The following is a 13951-nucleotide window of genomic DNA, read 5'->3' on the forward strand; positions in this document are numbered from 1 at the left end:
ATTTAACACCCACACAAGTCATAACGTTTTCAATTTTAAAACCTATGAAGTGCCCATTTACAACAGTTAAAGTTTGTTATCTTTGTGGCAGTGCTTTTCCGGTACTCAATACTTGCCTAGAAACCAGAGTCCCATTGTTCTTTGTCTTTCTTTTTCTTTACTTTGGTGGTCTAGTGTGCTACATTCAGATATCTCTCTGTTGTAAGTAGTAATAAAGAGTCAGCACCCTTTCAAGTAGGGTTGTGATCAGTGTTCCTGTATAAGAATTACCTTTCATTTTCTGTGTGTATTCTTTCTATTATATAGTGTGTTTAATTGGTTATTACCCATAATTTCCTTTTAAAATATTTATTATAGTTGATGTAATACTTAAATATATAAATATTTGAGACAGTAAAAATATAGAGTAAATTGTTCCTGTTATAGATATTTGGTGCTTGCATTTTCTGTTCACATCCTGAAAGCAGGTGACAAATTTTACATCCTTACTATAAAGCACTGCCATATTTATATTTTAAAAGGAAGTTGGATATTTCCTGTACAGCTCAGATCAATGGCATTTTTTTTCTGTTTTATGATAGTATTGAGTTTCCAATATTTCTGAGCTGTCTCTTACACATGTAGCAAATATTCATAGCTCCCCACAAAAAAAGTAAATGCTGTTTTAGCCTTTGGGACAGAATGTTTTGGGCCATGAAACTTGATTTGGCAAGAGGATAGATAATACATAGAAATGGTGAGAAACCCTAGAAACACCGAAGGTGATGGAATGTGAAGGTTCAGGCAAATGTTTGAAGGAAATTCTAATGTTCTCTAGCCACTGCAAACTGAAATTTAAAAGTATGAAGAAACTGATCTTTAAATCAAATGCATATAATAGCCCAATGTGGATTATTTTTAGCAAGTTTGAAGTCATTTTAGTTTAATCTAAACAATGTACCAATTAATGTCATTCTCTCATCTGAGATCACGAAGTTGGATTCTTATTAAAATAATAGTTGGCAGCATTTGGTACTATCTGACGAGGTCTGTCGGACTTCTTAGCACATGATAGGGAAGGTCGCCATGGTGCTTATGGTCATAGTGACCTCCATTGAAGTGGTTCCTTTTCACTCAGCAGCACATTGATGTCCAAAGTTTCCATTTGCTGCTAATTATAACTCTACCCCCACCTCTGATGTACCCAAACAAGAGAATTTCCTCACACCATTTCCTTGTGTCAGGACATCAAAGGGTTAAATCTATTTTACAGGAAGTGATTTTAAAATTTAAACTGAAAACTACCTGTTACCATAATCTTCCTGTGATTTATTTAATTATATATGTGCCAGGGGTGGAAAAACCATGCCGTACAGAATACTTTGTATCTAAGATGTTTCACTGTGGTTTTGGTTATTAATGGCTTCTGCTTTCTTTTGACTACTTGACTTACAAAGTGATCTAATAGGACTACTCCCCTGAAGAGCAGAGGTAATTTACTGCTTCTTTCAGGGGGTTACATTTCTTGTGCTGTTTTTGAAAATAACAATCATGAATAACATTCATTGCAAGACAGTAAGAGATAATTTAAATATATTAAATGCTGCCTTAAATAGGTGTATATGAGCAGTAGAGATTGCTATGTACTGATTTACCTCAAGGTGCAAAATAATTAAATTTGTACATACCCATTTACAGAATAAGTTCAGAGACACAGCCCTGCACTTTCTTAGATGCCTTGATTTTCAGATGGAGCTTAGTGCTACTGAACACCACGGCCATGGGGCCACCTCAGGACGTTCTTCCCTCCACCATATTTTATTTATTTATAGATGTCCGTTTACAAAGACTATAATGAAACCTGGTGTAAACTATCTGATACTTTTTTCCTTTCTATTGCTATTTCAATCTAAAGTAGGAGCTTTTGAGAAAACAGTAAACTAGCTTCCCAATGCTAAAGGGTTGAATCTATCTATCTCTCTATATATATTTTTAATAATATTAGATATGCAAAAGTTAAAGTACAAGGTCTTTAAAATATTGTGTGTTTGTGTATGTGTATGAAATCACTCTGAACTCTCTTAACGTTTTTTAAAACTCGTGGCATACCAATGTTCAGATTTGCCAAGCTCTCTAAGACATGTAGGATGAAATGTTTTTGTGTGTTAATGCATGTATTTATAAAGATTTGTTTACTGCTGAGAATCACTAACTCTTGTTTTCATCCCCAAAGTGTTTGTTTCTTCCACATACTGGAAGGTTTGGCTTGAGTATAAGCTTTCTGGCTTTCCTTTCACAAAGGCACATTCAAAATTGTACAGAAAGAAGAATGGTCTCTGACAGTGAGGTGTGATGCCAGCCAGAGCTTCCTGTAGTTTCAGCAGTGTGTATAGCTCAGCAGCTCTGCATCTGTGTCCTGACAGAGTGGAATATGTGAACAGAGTGGAATATGTGAGCCATTAGTGGAACATTGTAATTCAGATAGTTTATTTAAGTAACTTACATGTCTGAAATTTATTTATCTAGATTCCATCATTGTTATCATTTGTAGTGCAAATACATGAACTGTCTTCATTTAGTACCAACAATTATTTATTTTTAGAAAGTAAATTTAAAGCCAAGCTGCATTCAACTTTTAAAATAGTATTCTAATCATAAGATGTGATCATTTAAGTTGTAAGGTCTCTTTTAACTTTCTGGAAAGTAAATTGTCAAAAGGAATCATGTGAAGAGATTATTTTAAAATTTTAACCTGTATGTACTTGGAGTGTAAGCCCCAGCTCTGTGGTTTCTGATAATTTTTTGCACATTCATTGTTTCTGTACTGTCGCTTTTCTTTTGCTCCTTTGGTTTTTGGCTGTGTAGAGGTAAGGTGTCTTCCAGTGTTTACTATGTTAGGCTTAAATTAAAATTTAAATTTATTGTCCATTTATATAATATTTGATACCTTGGTGTAACTTCTCAATACAATTACAATTTTTATGACATTTATAATTGCAATGGTATTTTCTTTTATAATAAAATCCAAAGTCAATTAAACAAATTGTAGACCTGATATTTTTCATCTATATGAAATACAAGTCTCCACCTGAGTCTATAATGTGAACCATCCTGCCTTTCACATTTGTTTCCTAATTGTTAGAGAAAACTATTTTTTGTAGATGTTATTGAAAGTTGAAAGAGCAATAAAAGTCTACATAGCAAGTCCTTGGCTGTTGTTTTTTTACCTTGTTATTAGGAGTGCTGCAAATGTTATTTGTTTAAGCTAGGTCTGGAGAAAGGAAAGTGAGTAGCTTCTGCTTCCTGCACCCAGTTCTTGTGTAAAGGGGGGGGGGAGTGTGTGGGTGGGTGGGGGGAAAGGGAGAGAGAGGGAGGAAGGGAGGGAGGGAGGAAAGAGGAGGAAAAAATGTTTTTTGGTTTTTTTTTTATAGTTGGGAAATGTTCATTTTAAGTGCCAGTCCAACTTTGCTTTCTGTTTTAAATGTAGAAACTTTAGCCTGTGGTATGTTACCATTTCTTGATAACACTCACCTCTCTGCTTGAAGCCTGTTTTTCTTGACTAATTTTATTTTGACTTGGGTTGACTTCGGTCCTGTTTTTCACATGAACTTCTGTGTCTCATTGTAAAATTGTTTAGCCATGGGAGTGAGATGAAGAACAATATAGCTTTGGAAAGTTCTGTTACACTTGGGAGAGGTAGTTTACACTTGCCACACATAGGACTATTGTGACTGTTGTTTACCAGGAGGGTAAATTTATGGCTATTTCTTGTGGTAGTGCTTACTGCCTGCCTGATCTGAGGCGAGTTCTCTTGGTGAGTCTTGGGTTCTTTCTCATGGTAGGCCTGTTACTCCTCTGCTTGCAATGGAGATTCTGCCAGTGCCTGCAAAACAGTTTCTGCTTCTGCTTTTTCCCCCATAGCCACTTAAAGGTCTTCATTGACTAACTGCATTCTCATCTCTGCAAATGTTCTCAACCACTGAGCCTTCTCTCCAGTCTTTTCTTACTTTATGCTCTTATTAGGACTCAGTGCATTTTACTTTGTGTAGTTTAGACATTCATTTCAAGATAGTAAAGGAAAGAAAAAAAATGGGTAAGTCTCCTATGATTGAACTGTATTACCAGATGATGAAGCATGGGTCAGATCCCCATAGAGTTGTGGAGCTTCTGTGGGATCATGGATACTTATTGCACGGTGCATGCTGGATCGTTATGTTTGGAGATAACCATCTGTCTTCCAGAGCCAGGGTGTCATACTGCCTTCTAGAGCAAAGGAAAGATCAAAGTATTAATTTCATACGTATTTCATGGAGATGTAGAAAATAGGAAGCACATTTGATATCCTACAGAAGACAAAGTCAATCTTCAGCTTGTCACATTGACTCCCTGCTTGGTAGTTAGGAGTTTACAAAAATTCTTTGTATTCTACTCCAGCTTTACAACCCCATGACTTCTTTGGCTGTTAGTTGAAAGCAACAGTCTCGAGGTTTTATGTTCTGAAGTTTAGTGCTGTTCCTTTCCCGTGCTTCATTTCTAGTATACAACTGTACTTTTAAATTCTTATTTGATTTTGTCCTGATTTAATTGTTTGAGGTGCTATCTCATGTAGCTTTAAATTCCTGGCCCTCTTGCTTCCGTTGAGATACCCCAAACTCTAGTATCATATATACTTAGGTGGGTAGGGCCCTGTGCCCAAGGGTGTTGTCAGCGTCAGAGCCTTGGGTTTTATCTCTACAGAGCCAGTGTCCTGCCCTCTCCCCTCCACTTACCAGGCTGCTTGTGTCATTCTCATTTAGAGCTCTATAATGAAAAGTAATGACTTAGACAATGTGAAGAGCAAGTGAGTTGACATCCTTAGGAATTGTGCTCACCAACAAATTGACCACTGAGTTAATTTGGTACTTTTAAAGGTTCTATGTTGTGCCTTTTTAAAAGGCAATTTTAATGCAATTTGAATTTTCTTTTTTTGTTTTGTTTTTTAATGCAGACTTTCTGGAAAAATGTTTGCAAAGCTACAAAATGATCTTGTTCAGGAGTCTGATAGCCCTCAGCATTTTCTGTCTGAGATGTGCTGTCGCGGCTTGAAATGATTTTATGCCATCTAAAACATTAAGCAGGCTGTCTTGGAATTCGTGGCCTACCTCCCTACCCCTAACCCCAGCCCCCACCGCCCCAAACCAAGTTTGGGGCCCTTCATAACCTCAAAACAAGAAACTAAGCATGTGTATCCTTTTCCCCTATAATCTTTGAGAACTGATTTGTAGTTTATATAAATTCTTGGAACACCTGAGGCAAACCTCTTGTTTATTTTGGATGTCAAAGCTGTTCTGACCAGGATACTATGCCTAGGTTAGGTCCATGCATCCTGGGTTTCACCTTGCGTCCGCTGGTTGCCAAGGTAGCAGAGCAGGCGTCACCTGTTGCTATGGTGCTGCTCTACCTTGCAGCTTTGTCATTCCTGATAGGCTGAGCTCCTGAGGCTGAGGAGGAAGAAATGTGAGCATTGGTTCAGCCTCTCTGGGCCGGGAAAGGAGTTGACTGAAAAACCAACAGGTGTGAGGACCGGAGCCGGTTTGAGCTTGTAGGGAGGATTCTGCAGCAGGAGGAGGAAGACTTGAGGTTGGCCTGAAGAGGGCCGCCCTCCTGCGCGGTGAGTGGTGTCGGATGTAAGATGACCCTGAGGCCCAGGGCCGCAGGGGAGGTGGGGGTTGGGGGGAGGCGGCCTCCCTTCCCCTGAGTCCTGCCACAGGGACCTTCCCTGAAGGGATGTTGACAATCTTGGGGTCAGTCAGCCAGAGCCTGCCTCCTCAAAGTAGATGAGTTTGTGTTGAAGAGTGTGTGTGGTAGGAAAGCGTTCAGCTTTGCACGGTGTTTCCAGAACCTGGTGTGGATGAACAGCTGGTATGCGTCTTGCAGTCAGCTCTCATGCCTTGCCTCTGGAGGCTTACGATCTCCTTTGTGAGCGGCACACTCCTGCCTTCCTTTTTATAGGATGGGCTCTGCTCAGCTTCACCTGAATGTCTGCCTTTAAGTAACTTCTGTCGCAGATGTGACCTAGAATGTTCCCCTAAGCCTGAGCCCAGCACCTACCTGCAGTTGTGAGTGCCTCTCAGTGCAACCCTACCCTCCCAGACCCTACTGCCCTTGGACCCCTGTGGGTACTGCCATCTACATTCCCACAACCACATCCTAGACACCACCTCATCCTCTACAGTAACATCATTTCCACAAAGCTATCTCACAGATTCCACCAGTGCCATGGCTAAACTAATCTATCCAGTGTTACTGACTGTCGTTTGTCCCTATCCATCCACTCACTCTGCTCACCACTGTCTGACTTGTCTTTTAGTTTTTAAGTTGCAAGGAGTATTTCCTGTTCCTACTAAAGGCTCATCTTTCACACTTCCCTATTCCAGTCTTCGGTTAGCCAACACCAACTCCATCTTAGCCATGCACAGAACGCGGTCCTTGCCACATTGCCTAATGGACTGCCTCTGTGGGGCATGGCACTTACTGCCCAGTCCCTGTCTCTCTGTTGCCTGATTATTTTGATACCTGCCAGTGTGAGAAGGCTGGCTTGTTCATGGTCCAGCATTTAGCTCAGACACCTGGCAAGCACAATCAAATGTACTTGGTAAAGAATGAATCTCTTAAGAAGTTATGAGCTTTTCATAACATTATGACTTTTGGGAAAGTCAGAGGTATCCTTATGGTAAGTGAATTTGGGGATTTTGCTTGAATTGTAAAGGTCTGGAATTTATGCTGTATTTTATGACATAAGAATTATCATGGAAATCATATGGTGTGATTTCAGATTGTTAAAGAGAGAAATACAGTATGGTTTTCAAGAGCTGAGTCCCATACGATGTAGTATTTTAATTCTCTGCCTTCTATCAAATCAAAAAAAGCCCCTAAGCTTTTTACTGATGCCGATAGTGATGTCTCTTACCTCACAGGATTGCTTTAAATCATTTAAGCATTAACTGTAAGCCAGGCTTAGCAACATACTCATGCAATTTTATGTAGTTAAAAAGAGTGGCATAGCAGTTGTTAAATAGCCACAGTCGGTTTACCAAAGGTAAAATAAAGTTTTTGCCTTAGTCAAGAGTCTCTAGGACACCTTGTCTTTAGACTGCGTGGTGCATGGCTTCAGCTCCAATTCAGGAAGAGACTCGTGAATTCATGGACCAATTCAAATGAACTGCCAATCATTTGAAGGGTTCAGGATTTGGCCAACTTTTTGCCCAACCAGTAAAGGATATAGGAGCTGAAAGGGGGAGTCTAGAGTGACTCTGTGTCAGAAGCAACCAGCCTTTGAGTCTGAGGTTAGAGGAAATGAGGATGTACCCTTGGATAGGTAGAGAGCACCCGGAAGTCCATTCTAACAAGCAGTGTTTCCTGAGAACCTGAATTTTAGGCAGTAAAAAAGGCCTGGTAACATCAGCAATGCACTAGCAAACAGAAAGATGAGGTAGGAGAAGCAGAACTTTGAGCCAACATTGTGCCTACTTGTTAAGTTTCTGATTCCTCTAACCAATGTCTGATAAGAGCTTCAGGGCTCGGGGGAGAGAGTCTATCCTGACAGGGAAGCACACAGCAGGGGCATGGGCATTGGGGGCATTGGGGGCATTGGGGGCATGGACAGTGGGAGCAGAGGGGGCGTGGGTAGAGGGGGCAGAGGGGGCGTGGGCATTGAAGGCATTGGGGGCATGGACAGTGGGGACATGGGGAGTGGGGGCAGAGGGGGCATGGGCAGTGGGGGCATGGGCAGAGTGGGTATGGGCAGTGGGGGCATGGGCAGTGGGGGCATGGGCAGTGGGGGCGTGGGCAGAGGGGGCATGGGCAGAGGGGGCGTGGGCAGAGGGGCATGCTCAGCTTAACACATTGCATGCACATGGAAGGGTGTTAGTGCTCAGCTGACCATCCTTTCCACCTTTGTGATCTGATACTGCCCAGCCTCTTGGGTGGCACTGCCCTCCTTAATCAAACTTCTCTGCCCTCTCTAGAACACCTTCTCAGCTCAGACGCAGTGTGCTTTATCAGGATCCTAGGCACTTCTTTACTTTTATTTTCCCCTCTCTTTTTTCTTTTTGACACAGGTCTCATGTCACCAAAGCTTGCTTTGTAATCTCGAATTCTGGTGTACCAATGCCTTCCAAATGCTGGGTGGGTGTTTCACACTACAAATAAAGTGACAAATTAGCTTGTCTCAGAAAGAAGGCGGTGGGCATGGGTGGTGAGAAAGCCAGGTGTAGGGACACATGCCTGTAATCACAGCTTTCAGGAGGCCAGAGAGTTCGAGGCTGACCTGGACAACCCAGAGAGACGGACTCACAAAGAAGGGATGACAGAGAGGAAACAAGGAAGAAAACCAAACGCCACAGACCCTGAGTGGCTGTTCTCGGGGACAGTGGAGCAGAGCCAGCAGATAGAGGTACTTCAGCCAAGGCTTTGGAGACCAAATCCCAGCTCCATCACTGCTACACACAACATGCTGTGGCAGTCTCTTAATCGTTTGATGTCTAACTTTCCTTACCTGTAAAATAAGGTAGTTATAACAAATTTCTTAGACTACCAGTTTCCTAGAAATACCATGTAAGTGTTAAGTACTTGTGTTAAGTTCTAAGTAGCGGACAGAGACAAACAAACAGGAAAAGTAGTCTGGACAAGGGAGAACAGGATGTTTGCTTGAGACTGGTTAGGTTAAAACTCACTGGGAAATACTTAGACTTGGTATAAGTCTTATGATTTTCATTTTGAAATGGAAAGTGAACTTTATACATACTCAGACCTAATCTAAATCATGATTTTAAAAAAGTAGATGAGAAGCATCAATGTTAGCTCAGAATGAAATACACTACTTCTCGTTTGTAAAATATTTATTTATTTATTTTTTTTAAAAAAAAAACCTTTTGTTTCTTTGAAACAGAATCTTGCTGTACAGACTAGATTACTCCCAGACTTATTGCATAGCCCAGGCTGGACTTGGATTCACGGTGATCACTTTGGTCCAGCCTCCCAGGTGCTTAGATTATGCCCTCGGGCACTATGCCAAAATTACTTGAATTATTATGACCTTCCCCTGTGTCAGCTCAGATTGCTTAATAGTAAGGGTGACAGTCATGAGATCAAGAGTTTATTAAGTCTTGTATTGGGAATGTTTATAATGGACTATATTCTAGATTCATCGCCATCAACAAAACAATTTGAAAGAAGTCCCTCTTACAAAAATTATTTGTGGTTAATTAATTTGAAAAAAAAATGTAGCTAGGAAAATGCATCTTGTGGAATCTAGATCTCATCTACCACCCTTTCTGTCCTGACTATCAGGATAGGAACTCAAGGCAGAGACTGAGGAAGAAACCATGGATGAACACTATACTGGCTCCCTCTCTGCTTTACTCACTGGTAGATCTCTAATACTGACCAGGTCTACCGGTCTAGGAATGTTGCCGCCCACAGTGGGCTGAGCTCTCCCACATCAATCAATCAATCAATCAATCAATCAATCAATCAACAGCCTCAGATCCTTTTTATCAAAATAATTCTTTAAGAGGTTCCTTCTCCCCAAGTGACTCCAGGTTGTGCCAACTTGACAATATAGACTTACCTGCTTACAGATGTAATGTTTTTATTTGTGTAGTCAACAAGTAAAAAGAAATGTAGGGTGCTACTTCAGTTATTTTCATTGAGTGATGAATATAAGTTCTTTCTAGATTTTTTTTTTGGTTTATCTTTTAAATATTTTTCCTTACTACATATCCCGTCCTTGCGGTGCAGGCTGCAGAGTGCACAGTGAGTGCACAAGCATCATCAGTGACAGTGGAGAGGGTTCCTAGAAGCTATATAAAGCTATTTCACTCTGTAACAATGGAAATCTTGACAATGACAGGCTATCTGTTGTCATATGCTCTAATTTTTTGCTGGTACTCACACTGATCTGTGTTAGTCTTAGGAAAGAAATGAAGGCCAGCACTTTAAGGCATGTGTGCTATTACTACATGGAGTTAGATGCTACTGCAAAGGCACTCTGTTCACAACCTGCCACATTTGAAAATGTAGTCACAAACTAACAATGAACTTATTTATAGTTTGGCCAAATCAGGAAGATTTTCTGTAGTGTGTTACAGTTTCATAGAAAAGATGGAATAGAGTTCAGGAATTATGCTATGCAGGTCTCAATATTTCAAACCCATGTGTAATCTCCAGCCTTCCGGTACCCAGCATGGGATTCCTGGGGAAATAACACGTGCTGAATCCATTGTCTCAATGGTCCAAAAGCTAACAACTATTTCTTGTTGCAACATCTCCTCTCCTGTCAGGAAGAGAAGCTTATATATAACTATGTGAAGAATGAAGGGAAAAGGCCATAATACTATTGAAATCTGTGTTTTGTCTATCCCCAGCTATGGGGATCCATTATCTGTTTGTGAGTACCTTTACCTCATCCATTACCATGGGACTGTTATCAAATCAAGGAGTCAACAATTCTGTAAAGCTTTGCAACATGCTTGTTTTATTTGCAGATGTTCTATATGATTTTTCCTTTTAAAATCCTGAAGCAACAACCATTAGAGGAAAATCTATAGCAGTGGATCTCAACCTTCCTAAGGCTGTGAACCTTTAATACAATTCCTCACACTGTAATGTCCCCCAACCATAAATATTTCATTGGTATTTCCAACTGTAATTTTACTAGTGTTATGGATCGTAATGTAAAAAGCTGATGTCGCAATACACATGTTGATCTATAGTAAAGAAATTTTGTCGCTCCCTGTTATAGAGGTGAAAGTTCTCTAAATTCTTTTCAGTTGTGCAGTTGAGTAGAAGTGGAGCTAGACTTGCCACCTGATAAGCAAGGCTGAGCAAGTTCACTCTCAGGCATCAAGGGCTGACTCAGTAGTTCTATGTCTGTAATCTATGCACTAGAAGTGGAGACAGGACAATGGGTGTCCAAGGCCAGTCTGGCTCCATGAGACTATAGCTCCAAAACAAAGTATAAATGACAGTAGACATGGGAGGGAAGATAATCAGTATGATATCACCTGTACAGGACATTCTGATTCATTAGGATGCACCTCCCCCATCTGCTACCTTTACTTCTTTAAGCCATCCTGTGCTCCTCATTATTATAACTAGTATATGTCACATGTAAATGTTATGTTAGATGCGGGGTGGGGTGGGGGAGAGAAAAAGACAGAAGCCAGACCCAGATCATAATGGTTAGTAGATTTTATATGATCAGTATTTTTTCCTTAGTGGCTTTACCAATTATTTCTCTCCTCAAAGGACTGCTCTCAGCCTAAACGGTGTCAGATCCTCAGAAGGGATGTTCCAAGCACTGTGAGATGCAAAGCAATATTTGGCTTCTACAGACACAAATTAGGATGCTGGGCCAACATGAAAACATGTGAACTGATGTTCTTGTTAAAACAGAACAAAAGTAAGCAACACAAAACTGGTCCTTCTGGGTTAAGCAGGCTGTCGCAAGGGGAAAGCAGAGGCTTTGATGTAGTGAGGCTGGTCAGGGCTTGGCAGGCAGAGGAAACAAAATGGCCAGGAATGAGAGACAAAGTCAGATGCTTGACTCTGAAGAGCATTTAAACATCTAATACGAAATCTAATACAAAATTACATTTTGTAGACCCAAAATGAAGAGTTGTATCTTTGTTTTTTTTTCTTTTTCACACTAATTTACAGTTTGTTCTTTATGATTTCTACTTCTCTCTTTCTTTTTATTTATGGTAATTTTCTTACTTTCCTTTTTTATTACTAAAACCATGGACAAAAGCAACTTGCAATTTTCTCTTAAAATTCCCTATCAGAGTTCATTGCTGAGGGAAGACGGGGTAGGAACTCAAGGCAGGAACTGGAGGCAAGTGCTGAGGCAGAGACCTTGGAGGAATGCTGTTTAACACTTCCTCCCCTGCCTTGGCTGCTTTCTTACACAACCAGAGACCATCTGCCCATGGCTGGCACCTCCTTCCATGAGTTGGGCCTGCCCACATCTATCACTAATTAAGAAAATGTCACACAGACTTGCCTACTGAGCAATCTAGATTGAGGTGTTTTCTTAGTTGAGATTTCCTCTTCCAAGATGACTCTAGGTTGTGTCAAGTTAACAAAAAATTAACCAGCACAGTAGTACCTATGTGATAGGTATTTTCTACTTTACTAATGCACAAAAACGTACTGAGACTCATAAATGGGATTTTCTTTGCTTGTTGCACACCTGTGATAGGCTCTCTTACCTTCATGAGCTTTGACCAGAGAACAGAAGCAATAAGTTCTTACTAAATATGTTTTAAATGATGTTATACCCTCACTAAATTCTTTCTAAAGTACTCACAGCATCTGGCTTCTTGTTGTGTACCAGTGACAAAAGTCTTGGCCTCTAAAAAAATTTTGATCCTGTCTCAATTGTTTGTCACAAATATGACAACAATATTGAAAAAAATATTTTAAAGTCAATATATTATTTTTGTGCCTTTTAATAAACTTAGTTTCTCTAGGTTATATTGCAGGGAAACACTCATTAATTGGCAATCCTTTGTCTCTAAGCAACCCTAGATTTTGCAATACATAGGTGTATGCAATTCTAGGAAAATAGCACATAGTTTTTGTTCATCTCTATACAACACACTGAAGTCTGGTCATGGCATAGGAAAGAGATCAGATTTTTGGAATATACAATTTGATGACACCAACATTATATTTAATTTTATATTTTCTATCTTGGAATAGAAAAGAGATCAGATTTTTGGAATATACAATTTAATTACACCATTATATTTAATTTTATATTTTCTATGTTATCTACACATTATAGTTCTTTTTTTTTGAAACTGAAATGAAGGATTTACTATTAGAGGGACATAAAGGAAGATAACAATGGCCATAAGAATCATGATGTAAAGCCTTCACTCTTAATTATAATTTGTTCCACATGACTTTTCCACTTCTATTAAAAATATGCAGGATATCCTGACTACAGTTTCTTTTTTCTTCTTTTTTTATTAGATATTTTCTTTATTTACATTTCAAATATTATCCCCTTTCCTAGTTTCCCCTTCGAAAATCCCCTATCCCTCCCCCTCCCTCTGCTCCCCAACCCTCCCACTCCCATTCCTGGTCCTGGCTTTCCCCCTACTGGGGCATAGAGCCTTCACAAACCAAGGGCCTCTCCTCCCATTGATGACCGACTAGGCCATCCTCGGCTACAGATATAGCTAGAGCCACAAGTTCCACCATGTGTTTACCTTGATTGGTGGTATAGTTCAAAGGAGCTCTGAGGGTACTGGTTAGTTCATATTGAGGGTATTGGTTAGTTCATAGTTCCTTCTATGGGGATTCAGTTCCCTTCAGCTCCCTGGGTACTTTCTCTGGCTCCTTCTTTGGGGACCCTTTACTCAGTCCAATGGATGACTGTGAGCATCCACTTCTGTATTTGCCAGGCACTGGCAGAGCCTCACAGGAGACAGCTATATCAGGCTCCTGTCAGCAGGCTCTTGTTGGCATCTGCCTAGTGTCTGGGTTTGGTGGTTGTTTATGAGCTGGATCCCCAAGTGGGACAGTCTCTGGATGGTCATTCCTTTAGACTCTGCCCCGAACTTTGTCTCTGTAATTCCATCCATGGGTATTTTGTTCCCCATTCTAAGAAGGAACGAAGTTTCCACACTTTGGTCTTCCTTCTTCTTGAGTTTCATGTGTTTTGCAAATTGTATCTTGGCTATTCTAAATTACTGGGCTAATATCCACTTATCAGTGAGTGCATACCATGTGTGTTCTTTTGTGATTGGGTTACCTCACTCAGGATGATATTTCCTAGTTCCATCCATTTACCTAAGAATCTCATAAATTCATTGTTTTTAATGCTGAGTAGTACTCCATTGTGTAAATGTACCACATTTTCTGTATCCATTCCTCTGTTGAGGGACATCTGGGTTCTTTCCAGCTTCTGGCTATTATAAAT

General features: G+C 40.2%; 1 protein-coding gene across 6 annotated transcripts in view; it reads left to right on the plus strand.

Annotated features, from left to right (window-relative positions):
- Positions 1-3182, plus strand: part of Slc4a7 (solute carrier family 4 member 7) — a 97195-nt gene extending 94013 nt beyond the window's left edge. For all 6 annotated transcript variants that reach the window (XM_021203010.2, XM_021203014.2, XM_021202999.2 and 3 more), the window contains one exon: positions 1-3182. This exon is cut by the window's left edge and continues 708 nt beyond it. The gene's annotated coding sequence lies outside the window, so the exon portion shown is untranslated.
- Positions 3183-13951: the final 10769 nt, after the last annotated feature.

Source organism: Mus pahari, chromosome 8 (genome assembly GCF_900095145.1).
Source record: "Mus pahari chromosome 8, PAHARI_EIJ_v1.1, whole genome shotgun sequence".
NCBI lineage: Eukaryota > Metazoa > Chordata > Mammalia > Rodentia > Muridae > Mus > Mus pahari.